General features: G+C 41.9%; 1 protein-coding gene across 13 annotated transcripts in view; it reads right to left on the bottom strand.

Moving 5' to 3' along the window:
• Nucleotides 1-24771, bottom strand: part of ADGRB1 (adhesion G protein-coupled receptor B1) — a 290622-nt gene that overhangs the window by 243020 nt on the left and 22831 nt on the right. The window contains exon 2 of one of the 13 annotated variants that reach the window (XM_065054574.1): nt 9547-9664. The exons of 11 other annotated variants lie outside the window; for them this stretch is intronic. The gene's annotated coding sequence lies outside the window, so the exon portion shown is untranslated. Of the gene's footprint in view, nt 1-306; nt 358-9546; nt 9665-24771 lie in introns of all 13 variants that reach the window. One more of the 13 variants, XM_065054575.1, reaches the window with a different exon arrangement.

Here is a 24771-nt window from a genome sequence, read left to right as displayed (position 1 = left end):
TTTAAAAATAACTTTCCAAACCAAATATGATCTAGATTGCAGCAGGTGCAATGAGTCAAATAGGGAAATATTTCTCATCTGCTGCTGCTGTTTCCAAAACCTTGACACTTCAGTGTGTTAATCTGGATTTAACAGCATTAGAACATTTAGTGATTTTGGTTCTAGAAGAAAATGGGGTCAGAAACCCAACCTTTCCAAAGGTGAAAGCCTAATATTATGCCTCTTATCAAGATGGGTGAACAGGTTATGTTATCACAGTGTACCCCCTGTAAACACATGGAGGTGGGAAAGGATTTCTGATATTACCTTTTAACACTGATGTCATCACAGCTCATGTATTCAACCTCTTCACTTTGTCTTCAAACATAGGAGAAGAAAAAAAAAAAGAAACAGGACATCACATATCCAATGGGGTTTTGAATCTTGTGACTGTGGGAGATACCAAACATCTTATCTCAGGTTTTACTTGCTGGGAAGTAGGAGATGCAAACAGAAAAACTCCTCATACAGGGACTTGGAATCATAGATTCCATTCATATATTAATGATGTAGATTAGAAAATCACAGAGAATTGCCTGGAGGAGAATAAGCTCTTATTTTCACACTTCTGACTGTAGTCACACTAACCTTGTCTAATCTTCGTTGCACTGGACTATTCTCATAACAGGGTGAGCCCTATCAGATGGGGTCAAGATGGTCAAACAGGTCCTGTCTTTCTCTGGTCTGTAAAATTCATTGGCTGGTACTCTTCAAGTGAAGAGTGAACACATCTTACATGTCAATTTCAGCTCTGAAATGAGCTGTTACAAGTCAAAAATGAATGTTCATCACCCACCCATGAAAGAAGCAGAGCTTTTTTCTTCATGTTCCAGATTGGGGCTTTAGACATGGGGACAGGGACAAATTTTTCAGGGTCACACAGGAGCCCTGAAGGTAAGTTGTAGTTTCTTGCTGTCTAAGCCAACCATTTTCCTAGGAGATCCCTCCAGCCTCTGTTTGGAGGATGTTCTCTCTTTGCAAGCTCAAGGAGTGAAACGGTCTGAATGGAAATTGCTGGGAACACAACCACATGGCTCCAGGCTCTTTTTTGCACTAAAAATACCCAATTGGCTGCTGTCTGTGGATACGTAACCAATTACTGCAATAATGAAAGAAATTAAATACATTAACTTGGCTTAGTGAAAAAAAACAAAACAAAACAAAACAGAACAAAAAAAAACACACCAATAGCTGCCACTTCAAGAGAGAAAAAAATAATAATCCAGGAACACATTTGTCAGACTTCAGTAGGGGACCCTTTTACAGCAACTACCCTAGGCATAAAAAGAGAAAATTTTCCTGCCCTGGGTAGAAGGGCATATCAGCCCTCCAGCTTCACTATTACGTCACTTAATGCCTGTTGCCTGGATTAATAGGCATCTCAATCAAAAATACTTTTTGGAGCAGAACTCGGCTGCAGCTGCTTTCCTTTCTGGGGATCTCCTACGGTGCTCTATAAAGCAGCAGATTAAATATTGATGGATCAGTGCTGGAAAATAGCAATTTTATCTGTGGTGATTGTTCACACTTATGCCTGGACATTTGATCCTGGCGTCTGAGTGAGAGAATATTTGTTGAGATGCTGGGGTCATGCTTTGGTATACCAGGATTCATACTTAGAAGGTATAGGTACGGCGGCAAACACCTTCACAATGCTAAAGGCACATTGATTACACTTTCTGTGACAGTCTGTTGTCTTTGTAGAGATATATACACTGGTGATACATCCTAGCCTTGAAAAATCCAGATGTTCATTTGATTTATTAATGGCAGAATGATTTCTCTTTAAATGTAACTATTTCAGGAGGTACATTATATAATAAGGCCCTTGGATCAGCACTGCTTCTCTTCATTCCTCTGCAGAAACCTAGCAAAGTCTTATTTGTTTATAGAGACATATTGGGTGAGAAGGTTTTAGAGAAGAAAAATGACAACCTGTCTTTCTTTCCTTGCTGCCCATCCAAAGCCACAGGGGACAGAAGCTTTTCGAGTGTGGGCAGCATTGGTTACTCACTGATTTTTCTGAAGGAAAAAAAGCCCAGCTGGCAGTAACTTGGGCATGGGCAGGCTGTTTACTGTGTGTGTCTGTGCCCTCCTATCCCAGGAATTGAGTCCAGTGCTATGTGACTCACAGGTCGATGGGAAGTAGAACATTTCTCTCATGCCAAAGCTGCAGTCAGTAGAGACTTCTGAATATGAGCCAGCATGTGGCCAAGAAGGTCAGCAGCATCCTGGCTTGTATCAGCACTGGTTTGGACAGCAGGACCTGGGCAGTGACTGTCCCCCTGGACTAAGCACTGGTGAGGCTAAACCTCAAATCCTGGGCTCAGTTTTGGGCCCCTCACGATGAGAAAGACCTTGAGGTGCTGGAGCGAGTTGAGAGAAGGGAACGGAGCTGGGGAAGAGGCTGGAGCACAAGTGTGATGGGAGCGGCTGAGGGACCTGGGGGGTTCAGCGTGGAGAACAGGAGCTGAGGGGAGACCTTCTGATCTCTGAACTGCCTGAAAGGAGCTTGGAGCATGGAGTGGGTTGTTCTCTTCTCCTAAGTAGCAAGTGATAGGACAAGAGGAAATGACCTCAAGTTGCAACAGGGGAGGTTTATATTGGGTATGAGGAAAAATTAATTCATGGAAAGGATTGTCGGGCATTGGAACAGGCTGCCTAGGGAAGTGGTGAAGTCACCATTCCTGGAGGGATTTAAAAGATGTATAGAGAAGGTTCTTAGTGACAAGTTTTAGTGGGAGTATTAGGTTAATGGTTAGACTCCATGATCTTGAGGGCCTCTTCCAACCAAAATGATTCTATGATTCTACAATTCGGCATTGTGGGATGCATGAGTTATGCTGCTGGCCCTCCTTTAAGATGTTGCACTGTTTTTACACCGTGGTCTGCCTTGCAGAGAAGCCAGGATTGTTATGCCAAGGATTGTTCTGCCATCTAGGTCTGGGGATGGAGATGAGAAAACTTCTGTGATCTCCTCTCCTGCCTCTAGCCTTGACAAGGCATGTTCAATTATCCACCCATTACTTGTGATGCAGCTGGGACCTGGCTATTAACTGTCAAGACCATCAGCCTGAAGTAGCATGAGGTAGTCTTGCTGTGATCAGCACTTAGTGGATTAACAGGAGTTCCCAATCATACTCACGTCCCTGGTCTTTCCTACAGTCAGTTTTATGTGCAATCGGAGCTCAGAGTGGTGTTCCAAAGGACACTCCAGCAAAGAGACTGAGATAAAATTGTCTGACGCAGGTCGCCCCTATTTTCTTGTCACTAGCATCACAGAGTGGTTCTTAAAACACTGCAGCATCTTGGGCTTGGACAGCAACCTTAAATCTCTCGGAACAGAACTGTACTAAGGGGCAGTGTCATGTATTTTCTCTCAAGCTGTGAAGGGACAGATGTTCTCTGCCTCTTCCAAACCACCATCACATCTTGTATGGGAAGGCTACCAATCCCTACCTGCTGCCATCCTAGAAATAAGCAGTTTGAGACCAAGTAGCTGTCAAGGAGAGCAATACAACAGCTTATAAAAATCTGAGAAAAGATTTAATGCTAAGCCCATGTTTGTTAATGCCTTATAAATATCAACCTTGTCTGCTTTCAAATAGGTAGGGGGAATAGAGCACAGACTACTTGCACGTTGTGTTACTTCAATCTAATGCTGCCAGAGCTGGGTCTGGTGGACTGCAGATGAAAATGTAACTCAACAGGTCTCTGACATTCTTAAACACCTCTCCTTGTTTCCCTAGAGGAAATTGGGATCTGGGGCCCTCAAGGATTATGTGAAATGGCAGCAGAGGAATCCCAGAGGGACATGTAGCTGGAAGCTCATAAGTGAAAGAAGCAGAGAAAATATGTGATGTTGGGTAGAAATAAAATCCTCAAGGGGGTAGCAAGCTTGGCTAAACAGACTTTCAACCTACCTCTGTTCATTCAACTGAGGCCACCACCCTGGTCCCCCACAGAAAAACATGAGGTCCTTGGTCATTGTGCTTGGGTAGTGTCAGTCTGCTCGTCCCTGGAGCATCTGGCAGGAGATGTCAGGTTTTAAAGTGCATCCTCAAGTTAACAGCACGATTGCTGTTTTACTTCTAAATTATGTATCACACAACCCCACCCAGCACACAATCCCAGCAGGTGTCTGCCTCGAAGCTTTACAAGGGCATTGTCAGCTCCATGCTTGTCATCAGCCTGGAGCAATCCAAGAGGAGATGGTCCCACCTCCCTTGGTGCTTCCAGTTCTTTTAAAAATGAAGCCAACTAGGTCAGCAAATCAAGAGACAACACTCTGATGGCTTTCAGGCAAAGGAGAAGTAGGGACCAGGGCTGGTAGCCCCTCAGTTGAGGAGAGGTGACCTCAAGGTGGTATGGACAGTGGAGCATCAGCCAGGGATGGGGAGGGGGAATTTTTTAAACCACTCAAAGCAGTCTCACCTATTGCAGCTCAAGCCATGTCCATCTGGCTTTTGAGACAAAAAAAAAGAGTTTATTTTTGCACTAACAGCTTTACTGAGTGTCTGTTAGGCTGTGGTGTCACTCTTCCAGGATTATATTGGCTTATCTGCAGCACAAACAATACAATTATTTTGGGTTTTTTTGTAGTTTTTAGTCAGGTGAGAAAGCAAGGAGGTTCAAAAAGAATCTGAGCAGTGATATAGGGAAGTCACACTGCTTTTATGCTAGCTCACTGATGTCCACTTTTCATGTGGATTATGACCTGTGGTCCCCTCGCACAGCAAGACCGTCCTGGTTCAAAGTGTGCTGTGACTCACCATGTGCCTCACTAGAAAATAGTCTTCCCTTCTTGTGATGCATTCACAGTACTGGCATGAATCGTGCCCCATAAACAGTATAGACAGGGGTGAATCTGAACTTATCTCCAGGGAGGGATGCAGAACTGGAGAAGGGAATTTACCAAAGCTCCCTTAATGTGCATGATGAATGCCTGACCTGAGGGAACGGACTGCAGGAAGTGACATTTCCAACATCAGACCTCCTTCACCACAGCTTGAATTATTCTGTGATCCTTGCAAAAAGGACTCTGGGATCTGTCATCACAGATTCAAAATGGCTATTAAAGCCATCTGACCTGGACCTGACCTGGTTTGCATTCTGATGCCAAATAAGTATCATGATCATTTCTGGAAGACGGGGAGCACTGCTGCTACATATACAAGACACATGCAAAACTTCTTCCTAAGAATCTAACCTAGATTCATTTTCTCCTTGAACTCTCCTTTGAGGTGATATTTCCAAAGCACTGACCCAGTGACCCCATTCCCTCCCCCCCGCATCCCCGGCTCTGCCCCCAGTAGGCCTCCAATTAAATCCAAAATTGCCTCTATACAAAAGCAGCTCTGTCAGCTCCATTCAGAGAGGAACAAGTGGCCTGAATAGCTTTGGGTGTATTGGAAACTGAGAAACAGTGTGGTCTTGTGTTAAAGTTGAATGGTGGTGAGGGGGGTGGTTGGAGTTTGAGGGGGAGTGTTGAATCAGTTAAAGTAATTATTGAGTGATTCGGGAGGCTGGGGAGGCAGGAGGATTCTTCCTAAACAAAGTCCTGCAAGAGACACATAAGACATTTCACCCTTTAAGGAGGTCTTGGGCAGAAAAGGAAAGTATCAGGTATAAAGCAGCAACTTGTTGAAGTCCGAGCTCTTGTGATTCTCTGGCTTCTTGTTCCTCTTTCAAGATGGTTGATTTTGGACCTAGCTGTTCTTCACTTTTTAATTCAATTCAGAGAGTCTAAAGGTCTGATTCACTTCTTCTGGTATGGGGGGTACAGCTGAGTGTGTTTACATGTATCATGTAGACAAGGGATTTGATTGCTTTGTATGTCCTGGAGTCATCTAGATAGTGAACCCAGAGAAATACTGTCAGGATCATTACAGAAAAACCTCTGTCATTTTTCTGACAGTTAATACTAATGTGACAGCTTCCTAAGCAAAGTACTCTGGGGGTAACCTTAAGCCTAAAACTTGTCACCCATCAACTCAGCAGAAAGACCCTTAAGGGTCTTTTCCAACCAAAATGATTCTATGATGCTACAATCCACATACGTGTCGCAATGCTATCCATCGGAAACTAACCCACAGTGAGAAGAATAGATAAGACAACAATTTAAAAGGCCAGGAGAGAAGTCTTCATCAGGGAGATGAGGCAGCCATCTAAAACCAGCAGTAGCTTTCTACAGAGGTTCCTCTGCTTCCATAGGGGATTGGATCTCTCTGAGAGCAAGGTGCAATTCAGAGGCAGGAAAACAGGTTCTGATACTCTGTCACAAAGAACAGATTCCTGGTAGCATCCCATCCATCAGAGCACACCTCGCTCTCCTACCCAGAAGAAGACCTCAAGGCATTTTTGCACATGCCCTTAGTAAATACTCTCCAGTTGACGCTCTATTTATAAGACCAAAGCATACGTAAGAACCAGAGGAGACTGGAAGGGCAAGATTTGTAGTAACAGCTCATTTAATCTACTAATTCCAGGCCAGGAAAGACTGCCCAAGTGTTCATTTTTCCAGTGTTTTGCCTGTCCACACTGAAATGTGAGTCCCAAGGTAGAAGTTAGTGAGTAGCCAACTTCAGGTAATGATCTGATACAACTTGTATTTTTCCCTACTGAGATATTAGAATTTCAACACATTTATTAGTTATTTTCACTTATTCAATTATTTGTTCCTTGGTGAATGCTTTTTTTTTTTTTCAATGCCACTTTCACTACAAATAAGAAGAGCTACTGGGACGTCGTGCTGGTTAATGATATCAGTCAGAGAAGCCACAGATTGCTGCTTCTGCTCCTTGTTGGGCAGTGTACAATAGTCCTGCTGTCAGAAACACTCTGGTGTGAGGGTAAAAATCATACACGTTAATTCTGTTCTCTTCCAGAATCTGTTCTTCCTGCCAGTGAAATAATCACCCTGTTTATTACTATTTATTGATACTGCAGTAGTTTCCTGAAGCCTGGGTCACTCCATAGAAACTGTGATTATCCCATGCACTGTACATGTCCAGCATGTAAGAGGTTAATAACAAAACCAAAACCACCACAATAATCAGATATCTGCTGTTGTTTTGTTTTGTTTTGTTTTGTTTTAAATATGAGTAAACATTTATACAAGAATTTAGATTTTGAGGGTTTGGACAAGATTATCTCTTCTCCTTCAGAGTACCAATTCACAGCCTTACAGAGTTCTTCACTAGAAAATACACTACATACTAAATATAAGATACACACTTTTCCCCCTAATTGCCAAAGTTAAAAATAATACCACTGAATTTCAGTGGAAATCGAATGTGTTCATGCACACAGTACATAGCAGAGAACAGGCTCAGCCCAGAAATAGTTTAACCTTGTAGTCAGTCTATATTTGCTTGGATAAGCCATGTGAATACATCCAAGATGTTCTAAAAGTATGATTTGATCTGTACAAGACTTAACAGTGTATTCTTACTGCTCTGTGCTGTGCTAAAATGCAGAAACACTCTTAGGTACTTCTGAAACTGTGAGTTTTCAATCCTAAAAACTCCCTCTTGCTCCTCATCACAACCTTGGGGTTTCTTCTCCTACTTGATCTTCTCTTCCTCTCATGGCATTTGCTCTGCTCCTCAGATGCATCTTTACAGCTCAGAGTTGATGCCTTCTCTTTCACAACAACAGAACATGCTACTACAACCTGCTGAGTCACGGTCTGGCGCAGCTGAAGACAATGTCATCTCCTAGCAACGGTGAGGCGATGCTAATGGGATTCTTGCACGTGCAGAGCTGCAATGGCAAGCATGTGCAAAGGCTCCCGGGGAGGGTTTCGCTTCTGTATCTCATGCTATGTCTTGTTCACCAGCAGCAGACATCATGGCCAGATGAGGTTTTTAAGTGGCCCTTCTCCTGGTCCATCCTTTGACCGGAATTGCCACGAATGACAACACCAAGATAGCAGAAAAATCCTGGCTAAATGCACCATGATTTAAAACCAGAAGCAGGGCTCAAGCTGAGCTCTGTCTCAAAGGAAAGTTGCTTTATGCCTGTCTTACAAAAGGCAATTAGTCATAGACTGTTAATGACTTGGCTGGCCTTTGTGGAACTACTCCCAGGTGGAACCAAAATCACTGGAGCCTGCCTCATAGATGCTGTCCTCACAGAAATATTTTGTATCTCAAGACCTAAAAAGGCCCATTATCTTGAAGTTGAGTTTGCATTCACTGCAGCTTTTGAAGCAGATGCTTCCTGCTATAGCGGGATCTTGCAGATGCTTAAGTATCTGCAAAAAGTGCTACCTCCCAGTTAGGCTAACACGTTGGGACGAGAAAGCTCTGAGCATTTTCTGCCCTACAAAAAACTGCGATCACATTGTTCATTGCTTTTCATTGGCAAAGCAGGGGGAAAGGAGGGTTCATGTCTCAGCAGCACTGTGATTTCAGTGAGAGCTTAGCCCTCTAAATAAATCATAGATGTGGCCCTATCTACTTGAAAGGAATCTGATTAAATGGGGTGCAGTTTTAGCCACAGCTTTTAAGCCTTTCCATGATACTTTTAAGGTCCTTCCTTTTATAGACCTTTCCTCCATCCTCATAAAGACAATAATCTCCAATATAATGTTCAAGATTTTGAGAATGATAAAGAATGAGTATAGTCTAACAGGATGAAAAAAAAATAAAAACACTGCATTTTTTTCTTTTATTTCCAACTCTAGCTTTATTTCATTATTCTCTTGAGTCATATATGAGGCATAGGGGAAGAATGCAAAGTGGACAGGCCTTGTGAAGATAAATGAAATGTATTATGTCTCTACAAGGTACCAGCTTACTGTATCATTATCAGCAATGGTAATAATAAATGCAGTTCTCTCACCTTAAGGCGATTTGAGGCACTGGCGTTTTAATTAACAAGGTTCCCGTCTCCCAGCATCAAGTTTACATTCTGCACAGACTTCTCCTTGCTGTAATGGATGGAGATGAGGTGTCTTTAGCCCTTGGTGACAAGAATGCCATATGGAGATGACATGTCCTATTGTGTGTTGCACTGAGGACTGGTCTCAAAGCAAAATGGGCAGGAGCAGGCACACCTAACAAATTATGGTCTTTCCCTTTTAAGGGATAAAAAACCCAGAGGAAGCATTTGGCAGAAAGCAGGCTGCTGGCAGCCTGTCCACATCAGTCACAAAGAATGGTCAGAAAAACCTTGAGGAGTTTATAAAAATATACAATCCTAGAAATAGAGTGAGTGGGCAGGGTACTTTAAAGAGGGAAAAGGGGGAGCAGAGCCTGGCGCAAAATCTAGTAATAATCTAAAATACTGAACTTCTTCTTCAGGGAGTGTAGATGATTATGCAATACATCCAGAAAGCTCTTGGAAATCGTTTTTTTTCACAACCTCACAGGCCACAAAACAGGCTGACCAACACATATGTCCTGGTTATCACATAGGTGAGGTAGGTAGCACCTCCTTTTTTGCTTCCATGAAATTCATTTGTAGAGGTAAAAAATGGCAACAAAAATGCACGAAACTCACTTTTTTTGCTGCCCAAGACAAGGAATAGTGTCTCTAAGATACAAGGACGAACTGGTGATAGCTGGAAGGAACACGAGGAGAGAAGGGATGAAGGTGGCTCTGTCTCTAATAGAAAAGCCTGTAGACAAAGAAAAGAGAGAACATGGGCATTTCCAGCCTCCCTGCAGGTAGAGTAGAAAGGTATATGTGGGATTTTTCCAGATGATACCAGGAACAAGGTTATATCCAGTCCTGCTGCCAACTTGTCTGGCACAACATGTACAAGTTAAGATCTTCACTTGCCCTTTCCATCAGTACTATATTGATATAACCTGGAATTTGTGTGCGTATGCATGTCTTCTAAACTTCTAAACTAATCACAGAAGGGGCAGCAGCTTCTCTGTTACTGGAAAATATTAAACTGAGACTGGATCTAGTTCTCCTGCTCAGCTTGAGTTAGAGGACTGCTGCAGAAACGGCTGAGTGATGCTTTCTGGTTTGCTCCACACAGATGGCAAATCATAATGTTTCCTTCTGACTTTAAAACGGTTCTTTATAGTGAAGCCTGGGGGGTCCTCTATTCTCTGTAGTGCCCAGCAGCAAAATCTCCCTTCATTCACGTATGTTTGGAAAAGCAACTAGTACATGCAAGGAAGATATGTGATTTCAGTATTTCAAAACAGGGAGGCTAGATGCATAAAAGTAGCTATCTCTTAGTCAGGTGTCCAAAAGACACCTGAACACCCAGAGCCATGTAAAGATCTGGCACCACAAAACAGAACAATGGGATTTTAAAATGAGGAATTTTTTGTTGTTGTTGGAAATCCTCAGAGAAGGCAACAGAGCACAAAACATTTTTAAAGAACCTTTGTTTGTTATATGTTAGGAAATCTCTTCAGCCAAAAACTATCCCAGTCTAAAACTAGTCCAGTTTCTTGCTTGAACATAATGGAAATATGGTCATGAGAGTCTATCATTCAGGCTCCTGTATTTTTGAAAGTTAGTCCATGTAGTCATCAGACAGAAGATGACTTCTGCAAACTCCAGCTAAGTGTGTTGGTGAGATTTAAGATTGCCCTTTGTCTGCCTCCTGACAGTCACAAAGCCCTTTTGTGACTTTAATATAAACCTGTACAGCTCTTTCCTAACAGCACATTTGCCTCTGGGTATTACCTTGTCTCGACACAATCCATTTTTAAACACCAAAGCTGCCAGTTAGTGCAATGTTGAATTGTGTGTCTGGAAACCAAATGGTTCTTTAAAAATAGAGAAAATCATATTTACAGTAGCAGTTACTGTATCATCACTATCAAATGATTTTTTCCAGATGTGATCTTTTTGATTAAATGATTTTTCTTTCCCCACCTCCTAACACAAAGGTCATCTCTCAACTCTCTTTCATCATCATTCATGTTATAGTCCTTTTTAAAATAGTAGTAAGAAAAAACCATTTGTTTTTTACACAATACCTTCCTTCCTCTTCTAAAACTTAATCTATCACATTAGAAAGCACTAACAGCTTTTTTTATTTGAAAGGCTATCCTGAGTACAGTGTTTTGCAGGAGTAACTTGTCTTTGTAAATTTGGCATAAGCAGCAAATCATGTTTGATCTTTGAGGACGATTTGGGGTGTTTTAGAAAAAAAAAAAAAAAGGCATTTTTTGTCCTTAGGACATGACAAGAAAGTCTAAGCTCTTTAACAGAGAAGAAGAGTCTTGTGGATTTTGATAATCTCTTGTGTAGGCAGTAGATGTGGAAAACAGGACTTACGGTACCAAGACATTCTTGTCACCAGATTGCCTTACTCCATGTGCATGTCACAGCTGGACATGATTAAAGCATGTTCAAACATGTTGGCCTGTTCAGGCACAGCTGACTGATGGATACTTTCCATTGCCAAATATAGTCTTCCCAAAACTCTATCTAGCCCACCAGTCATGAAGTGACAAACCTGAGATAGAAGTCTGCCTAAAATCCTAAGCAGGTATCACAGAGAGTTTAAGAGTATCACAGGGAGTCTAAGAGTGTATGGAAGGTGAAAGCAAAACAATTTTGACTAGGTCCTTTTCAACTTCATAAACATGAAGGAAAATGCACCCAGGCAGAGATCAGAAAAGAGTGGAGAGCTTCATTTTCCAAAATACCTTTTTTTGGGGTGTTTGTAGTGTATGTATAAATAGAAAACAGAATTGTGCACTGCTGGGATAGAAGCATATGGAATAAGGGAAAAAAGAGTGAATATAAATACAGAGATGAAACACCTTCAGAGGTACTTCATATAATCGGGCTTTGCTTGTATTTCTAGCACTGACCATGTTAGAGTATGAGGCCATTTGGCTGGTCTTTGGCATGAGACAAAACTTTCTCAACACATAGTCTCTACTAAATCAGAGGTAGAAGAAAAAAACTAACACTAAAATCTATCAGTCATCTAAAAAAGTGACAGAAGTGGATGTCACAATGGTTCCCAGAATAACTGTTGTGCCCCCAAATAAGATGACAGTACTTAAGAGCTGGTATAACAATGTGAATGGAAACTTGCTTAAAGAAAAAAGGGCCATGCACTGGGGAGGGGACCTGGTGAATATGTCACTAATAGAAAAATCTGCTGGGGTTTCCCTCCTTCCCAGATTAAAAACATCTAGAGATGAAGCGCACGTTTGTAACTCCACAGGATTGTCATATCTATTGCCTGCATCATCTGGTGATTTCTGCATTGAACCAAATAACTCATATTTAAGCTAGAGCCTGTCTTTCAAAAAGTCAGGCAGCTTTGACTTATGATTTTGAGCAATGGAAAATATACCACTTCTCTTGGGAAGCTGCCATAGCAGTTAATTAATTTTGCTGTTAAAACCTGTTTTCCATAGCTCCAGCTTGAATTCATCTACATTGCTTGAAGGATCTTCTTCCAGATTGTCAGCAATTTCTGGTACTTATACTCTACCTTCATAAGATCTTCTTCAAACACTTGATAAATGTTAGAGAAACCTCACAACATCCCTGTGAGACATAAAAATGTAATTATCTTTGCACGTTACATGGATGAGAACAAAGAGAGAGAGGAATTACAAGTCTATTCAAGTGAAGCTAAGATGTGAATCAAGTTGGATTCCCAGGAAGAAACCCTGGCACCTCAATTCCCCGCCCCATATCACTGTCTCCTGCATCCATGCTCAGGAACAGTCAACATTTAGTGTCCCATACAGGTCACCTCAAGGGGATGATCTCCACAGTGCTGAGGACCCACAGCTCCAGGAAGAACTGAAGACACCAAAGAGCAAGCAGGATCTTTCCTTCTTTCTTCTTTACCTAGCAGTTGGCATTGATCTGTGCAGGAACACAACATTTTCCCCCACGTTGTCACATTTGGTAACACAAGATGCTTAGTGGAGAGTCAAGCCTCTCTTCCCCAAACACAGCAAGGAATACAGAAGTTATTTAGAAATACTGGAAATTTCCAAGACATCTCAGTCAGGTACATAATTCCCTGAAGTCCGTTAGCAAAATCGTTACCCCTGCTCACTGTTGACCACCTGGTCAGTGACAGGTACTTTATGTCTCCATAAGCATTTTCTCCACTGCTTAGCCTCCAGTGTCACCAGCTCTTCTCAAATGGGATTATATGCCATGGTTGGCTTGATGACCTAGAAGGTCCCTTCCAGCCTTATGTTGTAGTAGAATATTAATGACTCTGCTAATTCAGAGCTGTCTGACCTCCACTCTGTACAGCCACAAGCAAGATGATCTCTCTCTCGTTATAGCTGTCATGATCTCAAATAACCTCTTCATGCAAAATGCATGCACAGTTTCCTTCTTCTCCTTGAAATACCGTGATTTCTCTCTACCCCAAAAAGCCAGTTACTGTTCAGATTATCTCCTCTGTAACCATCTGGAAAACATTTTAGAGGATATTCCTTTTTATTCCCAGCAACAAAACCAGGTATTTATCTATGAAATAAAGAGAGATATTAGTCTGAATTAATTTGACTTAAATTCTCTAGGCAATCTAATGTGCTTCATTTATCTCATATATTCCCCCCATCCTAACTAATGCATGTAAGGGCTTGATAAGTGAGGGAAGCCAAAGACACCTCTTCTGTTCCCTCAAATAAGGATGGCCCCTACTTGCCCTCAAGACTACACCTGCCTACCTGCTACCTTGGTAGCTCATAAGCTCAGCCAAACAGACCTTTCAGGTAATGCTCATCACCTTCATGTCCCCATGCATCAGTAAATCACCTGGGGGTCTCCTGTCACCACTCAAACAAGTGCCCAGAAGGGTGGAAGGGGGTCAGATGTGGAGCACACCATATTATAGAATTGTATAATCATAGAATCATTTTGGTTGCAAGATACCCTCAAGATCATCGAGTCCAACAGTTAACCCAATACTAGCACTAAACCATGTCCCTAAGAATCTCATTTATGAGTCTTTTGAACATCTCTGGGGATGGTGACTCCACCACTTCCCTGGACAGCCTGTTCCAATGCCTGACAACACTTTCCATGAATAAATTTTTCCTAATATCCAATATAAACCTCCCCTGGTGCAACTTGAGGCCATTTCCTCTTGTCCTATTGCTTGTTACTTGGGAGAACAGACCAACCCCCTCCATGCTCCAAGCTCCTTTCAGGCAGTTCAGAGATCAGAAGGTCTCCCCTCAGTTCCTGTTCTCCAGGCTGAACCCCCAGGTTCCTCAGCCACTCCCATCACATTTGTGCTCCAGCCCCTTCCCCAGCTCCATTTTCTTCTCTGGAATCACTCCAGCACCTGAAAGGCCTCCTGTTGTGAGGAACCTAAAACTGACCCCAGGATTCAGTATTAACAGTGGTCCACCTTTTCAGAGCAATGCAGATAAGCCAAGACTTCTTCATCCACTGGAGCAGACCTACAAACTTTCTGCCTCTTAGAGCTCTTAATGTTATCCAAGAGTCTAAGTGGTGGAGCAAGCCCATATCATACACTGCACAGTCACGGAAAAAGTCTTTATCCAAAGACTTTATGGGAAATGCATACACAGAATGATAGTATATGGAAAGTAGTAATGATAATAATAAGAAAAGATTTTCTGCAGACTTCTCAGTAGATTTTAGGAATATAAATTTTATACCTTATAGATTCAGGCCTTCAGCCAAAGTTAGACCAAAAAGAGATATCAGGGAAAAGGAATCAAGACATAAGTGAGCGTAGAAAGAAAAAACTATTACCTTTACCACATAGCAACATCAGATTGATTCATATTTCAAAACAGGCTGAAAGTTAAATTTAGTCTGACCAAGGACAACAACTATTTGAAATGATACAACATACTGTAAATCTTATGTCAGAGAATGGACAATAGGCAATTTCTTCCCTGGAGCAGTGTTTTGCTGGCACTGGGCTCACGTTCACGCTGAGATTCCCACTTGCAGGTAAAATAACACCCTCATTTCTGTGCAACTTAATATCTGGAGTTTGGGAAAGATTTACCCCTACCAGGCTGGCCATCTGTTAGCCTTCTTCAGTCTCTTCAGACTTATAAAGGTATAAGTAATTTTCCTTCCTCTCTGTCCATTTTATAGAAATAATACTGCCTTTGCATTTCTCTCACAAAATATTTCTATTATATTACTCTCTTTGTGGCATTTCATGCATAATATTCTCACGAAAGCTTCTTTTACAGGCAGTTCTTTGGCATATTCTGATGTTCTGGAGCTGATTCTTTAAACATCTCCAGTTCCAACCTAATGTCTAGTCAACATCTGCCATGTGCCAATAGTCTGCCACACGTAAAGTCTTATACACACCCAGCAATCTTGCAGCTCATGGGTAAATCTGAAAGGAAACCCAACAGGGAAGCCACATGTCCTGATAGATAGTACACTACAATGTGCATAAATCCTCCCCCCATTCCAGGATGCCAGTCTTTTCTAAAGAAGAGACAGAGATATTAAAAAAAAGAACAGAATATTAAAAAAAATAATCAGAATTTTTAAAAAAAAAAATTTAAAAAATCTTAGATGGATACTCCCTGTTTTCTTGCAACAGTGGAAACTTGAACCCTTTCTGTCCGAGGGAAGTTAGATGAAGGTTGGACAGGGGAGAATAGTCAGCAGGGACCATTTGGACTAACAGAGATGAACAAGTCATTTCCATTTCTTAACCATCCATGATCAAAAGACCAAAAGCCATTGAGGAACAGGGAAAGACTCGCTTATCAATAGGGAAGTATTGAGCAAAATATTTTGTTTTAGTGAAATATTTGGCATGTCCTGCAGTGATCAATGCCAGAGCTTTGGAGAGAACGATAGCAATAGACTATAATTAGCTACGATAACTCCTTACAATAGCAAGTATGTTCTGGTTTGAATTATTCATGAACTACTGTGTTATTTATGGCAATTCCAACCTTTCTTTTCCTCTGGTAATGCAGAGTGTTTAGGTTTGGGGCAATTCTTATTTTATTTGGCCAGAAACAACGTTTTAATTACTAAATAGAGGAATAAATAAATAAATAAGCCTCAGGAAAAGGGGAAAAAATGAAGTTTTCATCCAGAATCAAGTTTTCACTCACAATGAGAGGGAGCAATAGGATGTGAATTTCTATGTTCTCCATCAATTACACGTCTTTCTGGCAATGCAGTATATGGACCGCCTAGTTGGAAGCTTTTTTGGGAAGGACCAGTCTCCTCAGCTTTCTGAGCACAATTTCTCACCAAGCAGACAGAGGGTTTCAGCTTTCCCTCAGGGTTTCCTGAATGAAGCACCTGAGGAAGTGCTTGGCCAATGTTCTGCATCTGACTGATGTCTCTGCTTCCAGCAAATCAAGCCAACGGTAAGGAATTTTTGCCTTTTTATCTCAAGAGATGCATTGTTTAGTTAAGTTCCAGCTAGCAAAAGTGATGTGGGAGTTATTATATGCATCAAAAAATAATTTACATTGGCAGCCCCAGATAATGAAGTCCTCCATTCACAGAACAAATGCAGCCAGGCACTTACAGTTTGCTATTGTTCCACCTTCCATTCTTGCTTTTATGACACTCTTTACCAGAAGATGTGGTCTCTGCCTTACTGCAAGGAGCACAACTTGCTTTTTCACTGTAAAAGTATCAGTTCTCCAGAAGCAAAGGCTCAGATCCAACAAATCAGAGAAATAACTTCACTTTCCTTCAAAATCAGTGAGCTACACTTATAATCAAACCAAAGCAGCTTGCACACCTGGTCTGAAGCAGTCTGATGTTCATAGCAAAATCTTCCTCCTAGCCAATCACAATAATCGTTTAGGGGAATGTAAGACCAAAAATCTCAGAAATTTATTTCTTCAGATAGCCCTCAAGCAAGAAAAAACCTTCACTTCTTATCAACAAAAGGTCATTTTCATGAAATATATTGAACCTCTATTTAAAAAGTTTTCTGTACCCAGATTTTATGAAACACTTGCTCTTAAGAGTAGTTTCCACACACAAACTGAACCGAAATTCTGGCTTTCCAAGAAGTGAAGAAAGACACACTTTGCATAATAAGTTTGGAATATTATTTCTCAGCCCATTGTCTCTGAGGGAAGACTGCCACATGTCTCCCAAAAGGGAACATAAGTAATCTAACATACATATACTGTATTAATAGGTAAGTTGTTAAGAGACTGCTGAAGTATGTGATATCAGGAGCTGTCAAGAAAGGACAGACATGGACCTATTGGAGAAGGGCCAGAGGAGCCACAGAAAAGATTAGAGGCTGGAACAGCTCTGCTGGGAGGACAGGATGAGAGAGTTGGGGTGTTCAACCTGGAGAAGAAAAGGCTCAGGGGAGACCTTATTGAGGCCTTTCAGTGTCTAAAAGGGGCTGATAAGAAAGATGGGGACAGACTTTTTAGCAAGGCCTTTTGTGATAGGACAAAGGGTGATGATTTTAATCTAAAACAGGAGAAATTCAGGCTGGACATGAGGAAGAAATTTTTTACATGGAGGGTGATGGGACACTGGCCCAGGTTGCCCAGAGAGGTGGTGGATGAACCATCCCTGGAGACATCCCAGGCCAGGTTGGACAGGGCTCTGAGCAACCTGATCTGGGTAAAGATGTCACTGCTCAGGGCAGGTGTTGGACTAGATGAGCTTTGAAGGTCTCTTCCAAGCCAAACTATTCTGTGATTCTATGATCTCAGCTACTGATACATGGCACAAAACTCTATGTTGTACAAAACCCAACATGTATACACATATACATGCACACACGCACACAATTTACCTATTTCCATTTACCCAGAACAGAGGAAGGGCAGTGATGCTTAAACTAGTACCTCAAGTGCATTATTGTGTATTGGATTTCTGAACACTTTAGAGTCAAGTAACACCAAAAGATACTTGGTACCAAAAGACCTCTTAAAAACTTTGAAGTCTGTCAGCTTTATAGGTGATGTCTGTGTGCTCTAGAGACTGGGAGAGGATGGACATCATGTTCTGCTAACAATAACTGTACCTTGGATTTATGATTCATTGAAAAAAAACAGCTTTCTGGTTGCATAATACTGTCCTGAGACTTGCCACCTTTGGTGGAAAAAAACCCATGCCTTTAGAGATCCTTCCAGGTTGCCATGACATTTAGGAGCAGTTGTTTAACTCCTAAAATGAAAGAGAAAGGTGAAATTCTGGGGGAGCAAGAGGAGGATTAAATCACAAGAGCGCATATTCAGAAGAGATCCCTGTTCTCACCCATGCAGAGGATGTGTGAATCGCTGCTGAATGGTCTGCTGAGCTGACTGCATCTTTCACCCCAACTGCTGCATTTCTCCATCAGCAGCAACTGGGGCAGAGGACACATTCAATAGCTACTGAATATAATTAAGTCTAATTGCAAAGTTAATTGTTGAGGAGGAGGGGAGGGGGAGAAAAACAAACAGCGTGAAACTAAGTGAGGATATCAGAGCTCAGCACTCTGAAATCCTCCAGAAAAAGCTGAAATTAAGCTTCCCTTCCCCATATTAACCACATCCATCTTGTGTACATTATGTGTCTATCACTCCTTGCTTCTCTGGACTTCAGTAACTGTTGAACTCCTCTCTCCCAAGGAATGAACTGAGCCCCATCAGCAAATTGAAAATATCTCAGCAGCATTCACCTGAAAACCTGTTCAGGCTGGGACCCACTGAGAACTAGGTCGTCTTGTACTATGAGGAAATTATTCGACTGCAAGACAAATCTGACTGTTCGTGGGTTATATTCCCAGCTCATGTTCATAGCTGTAGGTTCATTGACTAGGACAGTGCTATTCTGCTGCTACAGCTACTAAGACATCTCTTAGATGCTGCTTCATTCAGAAATCAAGCCTGAAGTCTTGCAAAACCTGACCTACTATGACATATTAAGGCCTCCAGTCTGAAGGAATGTCCCTGAGGATATATGTCAAAGTGGTCTTGGAGACATATGAAGGAACTGAAAAATTCAAGTTTACTACCATTGTTGATAGACACAGGGAAGGGATAGCCATCCTTGTGCCTCAGTGCTGAAGACTAGCATATGAATTTTAGAGATTTGGGCGGAAACCCTTGTCCCCCATTTCTCTGTCTGTGAAGGGTCACTGGCAGAGGTGACATCAGCCAACTTGGACCTTATTATGACCTTTTGGTACTTAAAAGGGACCTATAAGAAAAATGGGGACTGACTTTTTAACAAGGTCTGTTGCAACAGAAGAAGGAGTGATGGTTTAAAACTAAAGGAGAGGAGATTCAGGCCAGACATGAAGAAGAATTTTTTTACAATGAGGGTGGTGAGACCCTGGCCCAGGTTTCCCAGAGAGGTGGTGGATGCCCCATCCCTGGAGATAACCCAGGCTAGGCTGGATGGGGTTCTGAGCAACCTGATCTGGGCGAAGATGTCCCTGCTCATGGAAGGGGGTTGGACTGTGGAGTTTTGAAAGTCCCCTCCAGCCCAAACTATTTGATGATTCTGTGATTCTGTCACCTTCTCAGGGACCCAGTTGAGGCTTTGAGAGCTGGAGGTGCAGGCAGCTCACTGTCATTGGTAGCAAATAGACCCCAGGATCACTGTGCAACACTGAAAGGAACTGTGTTAGGCAGGGGATGCTGGGAATAAAGGGGTCTGTGACATGGCAGCACAGAATGAAAGATTGTACTGCAGAACATCTCCAGACAGTCCCTCCTCTCTGATGCAATATTAAATATCAATTTGCAATGGGAGCTAATTTTGTATTTATTCAGGGGAATTCCTTCTCCACTCAATGTTCCACACAATTCTGGTGTATCCCAGGGCAAACAACCACAAATGGACTTAAGGAAAGAGAAAGAAAAGAGCACATCAACCATATCTTATTCAAAATAATCCAGGAGGGAGTAAAGGTCAGACACTGCTTGAGAAGATGCACATCAGTCATATTCTTTCTGTGTTTGAATCATAGTCTGTCAACATGTCATTTATCTTTCTTGATGCCAAGTAGACTTACATGTGTCTGTGTGCACATGTATGATTCTAACAGCTGATGTGATGACCTTTTGACAAAAGAGCTGGGCTTGCCTGTCCTCTGAGTTGCCACAGGAGAAGCAGCACCACTAGGACCTCTCCTGAAGACATTCCTACACACGTGCACACCCCAAAACCCAGATCTTCCCAAATGCCTCTCTCTGCATGGAACAACTGCAACAGGCTTCAAAATGCATAGTCATCTCCAAATACATTCTTCAACCACCATCCTGTCACTCAGCTCTAAGGTCATAAAACAAGAAGGGTGGGGAAAAGTCTTCCCCAAGAAGGGGAAGAAAAACAATCCGTTTTTTGCTTATCATGTCCAAGCAACGATCACAAAATTCTTGTACCAGCAACACGTCAGGGATTTGCATTGGGAAACATGTCAAAAAGCCAGGTGATTTTGATGGGGAAGAGGATTTTTTATTTTTTTATTTTTTTTCATTTTTTAAGTCTTTTTAGTATAATCTCCAGGGAAGCAGAGGGGGTGAAGGAAATCCAGCTGTTGCCATGGCAGCCTCTAGCTGGCCATCTCCCACATCTCTCGAGTTGCACAGTGTGTTTCCTTCCAGTGCCAGCTCCTGGTTTCAGAGCTGAGGAGTTTTCCTACTGGGGATGGCAGAGAGAGAGTGTGTATGCAAAGCAGTGAAGAGCAGGGATAAACAGTCAGCATAGGGTGGGAAGAGATGGCCTGAGAGAAGGAAGAATTGTATGAAAGTGGGTGAGGATAGAGCATCAGGAACGAAGGTAAATGTAGTGATAGATGGAGATGAAACATTCAAAGGCAGAAAGGGAATTAGTTTGGTGGAGGACCCAGGCAGACACAGGGGTGTGCTCAACACCTAGAAACCAGCCTAATTTGTACTGACACTTGCCCCAAACTGGTGGAGATTCCCCCAGCACAAAATCCTTTTAGAAAACACTGTTACTTTCCCCCAAAACTCATGTCTGGCTTCTGCCACAAATAGCATCTCCACTCCCTGAGTTCGGGCTCTAAGTTTAGTTACTGTCACGTTTAGATCTTAATGCAGCCCAGACATTAAAAATTCATATTCTGGCAGTTCCCATCTTCACAAGGGTCTGTTGGAACTAATGACGTTGCCTCAGCGAGCACTTCATAAGTTAATCATATTCTATCACTTCTCACTTCCCTGAAGATGGAATCGGAGAAGTCTTGTTCAAAAATAATAAATAAATACAATCTTCCCTGCCTCTGCAGGATTTAACCAGCTACTTGCTGAACTCTTCAAGCAGTAAATGTGAGAAGCTCGTAGGAGTGTTTCTGATGACCAAGTGACAAAGACTATCAAGGAAGCTTCTACTGTCCTTAATACTAAAAGTAAAAACAGAGCAGAAGGGCTGGAAGAGTAAAATTCATAGCTGGCATTATGCATGTATGGAGGGTCCACTAGGAATTTGCCCCATCCATCATAGGACACCCTGAAAAACCCAGGCTTTCTTTTAAAAGAAACCCTGCAAGCTATAGAATTACAACATACTGCATAATAGGATGTTTAAAAACCTTAAGACTGGGCCACAGCAATGAATTTTTTACCTGAAAATGCCTTGATGACCCTAAATGAACCATATTTAACACTACTAAGGAAAACCTGACCTGCTAGATAGTGTTCTTTTATACAAGGGCAAGACTGACCAAGGAGCACCTGGTCTTCTGATATGACTTCAAGAATCAGCAGCCCAATTTTGACCATAACAAGTCTCCAAAACTCCAGTTCATCTCTTTTTAACTACAGTGGGGGATTTTGAATGCAGTGAGGGAGGCAATCATTTAGAGACTGAATAGATATGAACCCTGTGGGAAGATGAACAATTAGTAAAGAGCTTCCTTTTGTGCAAGGTCATCTTTGCACGTGACAGGAGAGGAAAGCATTAGTCTAAAAGTCAGGAATGCTAAAGTGGGAAAGAACTTACAGGTCCCATTTAATATGTGCTTCTACTAGAGGGAAAGATTTATTTTATCCTGTCTAAAGAACACAGGTAATGGGCCATCCTTTAAAAGACCATTGCATCCTCCCTTACTTATCAGTCAGCAAAACAATTCCTTCAACTTCCTAATGAAGCTTACAGATCCAGCGTTGGTGATAAGAAATTTTCCCTTCAATTATTTCATCCTTATTCTTTCTTACCAGTCACAGTATGATTTTTTTTTCACAGTCCTGTCTTTGTTCAAGCTCTGGTGTCTAGTGGTCCCAATATAGAGTTGAGTAGGTATTTGTGTATCTTGTTCTCAGGCTGTGGCTGAAATCAAGGTGCACACAGGATATCAGATAGTCTAAGTAGGTTACACAGATTCCTCACAGACAGACCAGGACAAGAGTTTATTTATTTCCCCCCTCAAAAAAACGCAATGGTACCTCTTCTTTCCCTCTCCAATTCAAGTTCCAAAGGAAGCCTTCAGCTCCTTGCTCCTCTCTCCCCTTCTTCCTCCATCCACCTTAAGTTGTCACTTTCCACCAAATCTTATGCATGGTATTTTCTAGGGTATTTTTTCACCTAATATCAAAGCCACAGATCTCGCTGCATTGGGACCCTTTTATATTGGCACTCTAACCCCTGCATCTCTTTACTCCTCCTGAACATCATCCAGCTAACCTCTCATATTTTTCTAAAGTGCATCTCTCTCTGCAGAGAGCGGTAACTTGCAGGATCTTCACTCAGCTGGAAGTCTCCAACATAGGAAATTAGCACCACCAATTATTCTAATAACCCTAAACCCTTCTAATCCCACTGACTCTCTGTTTCAGCCTGTTCAAGCTGAAGGAAATCCAGTGATTGTTTCTTCATCTCAGCAATGAGTATGGGGCTTAGGAGGAATAGAGCAGCTTGCTTCTGTCTTCCTGGGAATTATCATGTCTCTTTTGTCTTCACAGTCGCAAAAAGCCACCCATGAGTGTAATCACAGGAAAAAGCCCAGAACAGAGAAGAGTCCACAGTCAGAGTGTGAAGGAGTGGGGCAGAGGTTCACTTAAATCAATGGCCACATACAGTAATGGTATAAATCACAAACTTTTCTAATATGGGAACGTATGGTGTGATTTTAAAAGCAAAAATAAACATTATCAGTGATAAAAGTAGATAGAGATGTTGTGCAATGAGAGTTGTTTCTGAATGTCTATTCAGTAATGAGGCACTCTCCTAAATGCAGTAAGGTAGTATTAATATTTTTCTTCACATCAATTGTTAAAAGCATTGGACCAGCCCTACCACCTGCATTAGGACAGGAGAGACAGGCAGTTTTGATTCTTCTCTGAGCATGAAGGAGGGTCAAGTTAAACACCCAACTCCTCCTAAAGCCTTCCAGCCTTCCACGACGTTTGTTTTCTCATTGACCTTTGGAAGCAGGTGCAGTCACATCTCCTCTCCCCTGGGATGGTTATGTGTTGGTACATCCCCTTCTGTGCCAGAGGAGGTCAAGATCTGTAATTTTCCATTACTGCTGCTTATCAAATGTCAGCATTCTGGTGACCTTCAAGAATGCCTGTTCCTCTTGTCATCACTGGGACCTAAAAAAGCTCCGTTCCTCATTCCCTGATCAAAATTTACATGAGGGACTCAAACCTTGGGGGAGTGGTAGGTAGAACTTGAAGTATCAAATCTCTTGTCTGTGTCACCCCTTGGTCTCCATCCAGCCTGGCACCTTTTTCCATTCTTCACCCAGGACACTTATTTCTTGCAAGTGGTTGATACAGAAGAATCTGTTTATTCCATGGAGAGGCTGTATTAGTCCACCTTCACATAACAGATGGACAAAGTATGGCCTACACTTCTTTTTCAGGATTACCTGAGCACTTAAAACAACCAAGGTCACCAACATTAACAGCAGCTTGGTGATATTAGAACTCCAGCTGTGGCTTTTAGCTGCTTCTGGCCACCTGTAGAGAAATGATTAGGGGAAAGCAGAAGTGCAGGGGGATGTGCAAATGGACATCAGTAAGTTGTTATAAATTCCCAAGTCACCTCTTCTCATCAGGCTTGCTGCCAGAAGTCAATGCACAAACAGAAAAAATTACAATTGGTCAGTGGCAACCTTGAGTTGTCCTTCCAGAGAACTTGGGTCCATGGAGAGTTTTGGCTTGTGCTAGAGGAAGGGGTTTACTGATCAAAACTCAGTTCTTGAGTTCTCTGGTTCAGCTTTGATGCTAGCTATAAAATACCTTTCACAAGTGTGGGAGTTGGAAGCCTTGGAGCAAGAGCACATTAGCATCTGATGAAAGATGAGGTAACTAATCTTCTCCATTTGGATTTTTTTTCCTGACCACAGACGCTTTATATGGAACTCTTGTGATTTTGCTTATGTGGAGTGTGGAAACCTCTATTTAGGTGAGCAGGGAAGAGATGGTGCCTTAAAATCCAATCTAACAAGACTTTTATATTTATCTGGTTTTCCTAACCCAGCAGACAAGTGCTAAGTATCCCAAATGCACACCAAGAAGAAAACGAACCCACAGAAATTTTCCCTCTCTGGCTGTTACTCCAGGATATTAGAAGGGTAGCTATTTGAGATGCATAGAAGGAAAATCCTTCATAATAGTTAAAAAGCCAGTGGGACTCACTAGTACAGGTCATGGGAGGAAAAGATACATAGTCATTCTTCACACTATGATTGGCCATTAATGACAAATAGTAATTAGTAATGTAAGTAACCTTTAAGCAGTGCTTTTAATCTTCATACATTCAGCTTTAACAGCAAGGCTGTTTAGAACAGCAGTAAGGCTACTTAGGATAAAAGCATCTAATTCTTAATCTTTGAGCTTTAGGTAATGGGAA

Source organism: Columba livia, chromosome 2 (genome assembly GCF_036013475.1).
Source record: "Columba livia isolate bColLiv1 breed racing homer chromosome 2, bColLiv1.pat.W.v2, whole genome shotgun sequence".
Lineage (NCBI taxonomy): Eukaryota > Metazoa > Chordata > Aves > Columbiformes > Columbidae > Columba > Columba livia.
Note: the sequence above shows the minus strand (reverse complement) of the source record. Positions and strands in the feature narration are given on the sequence as shown.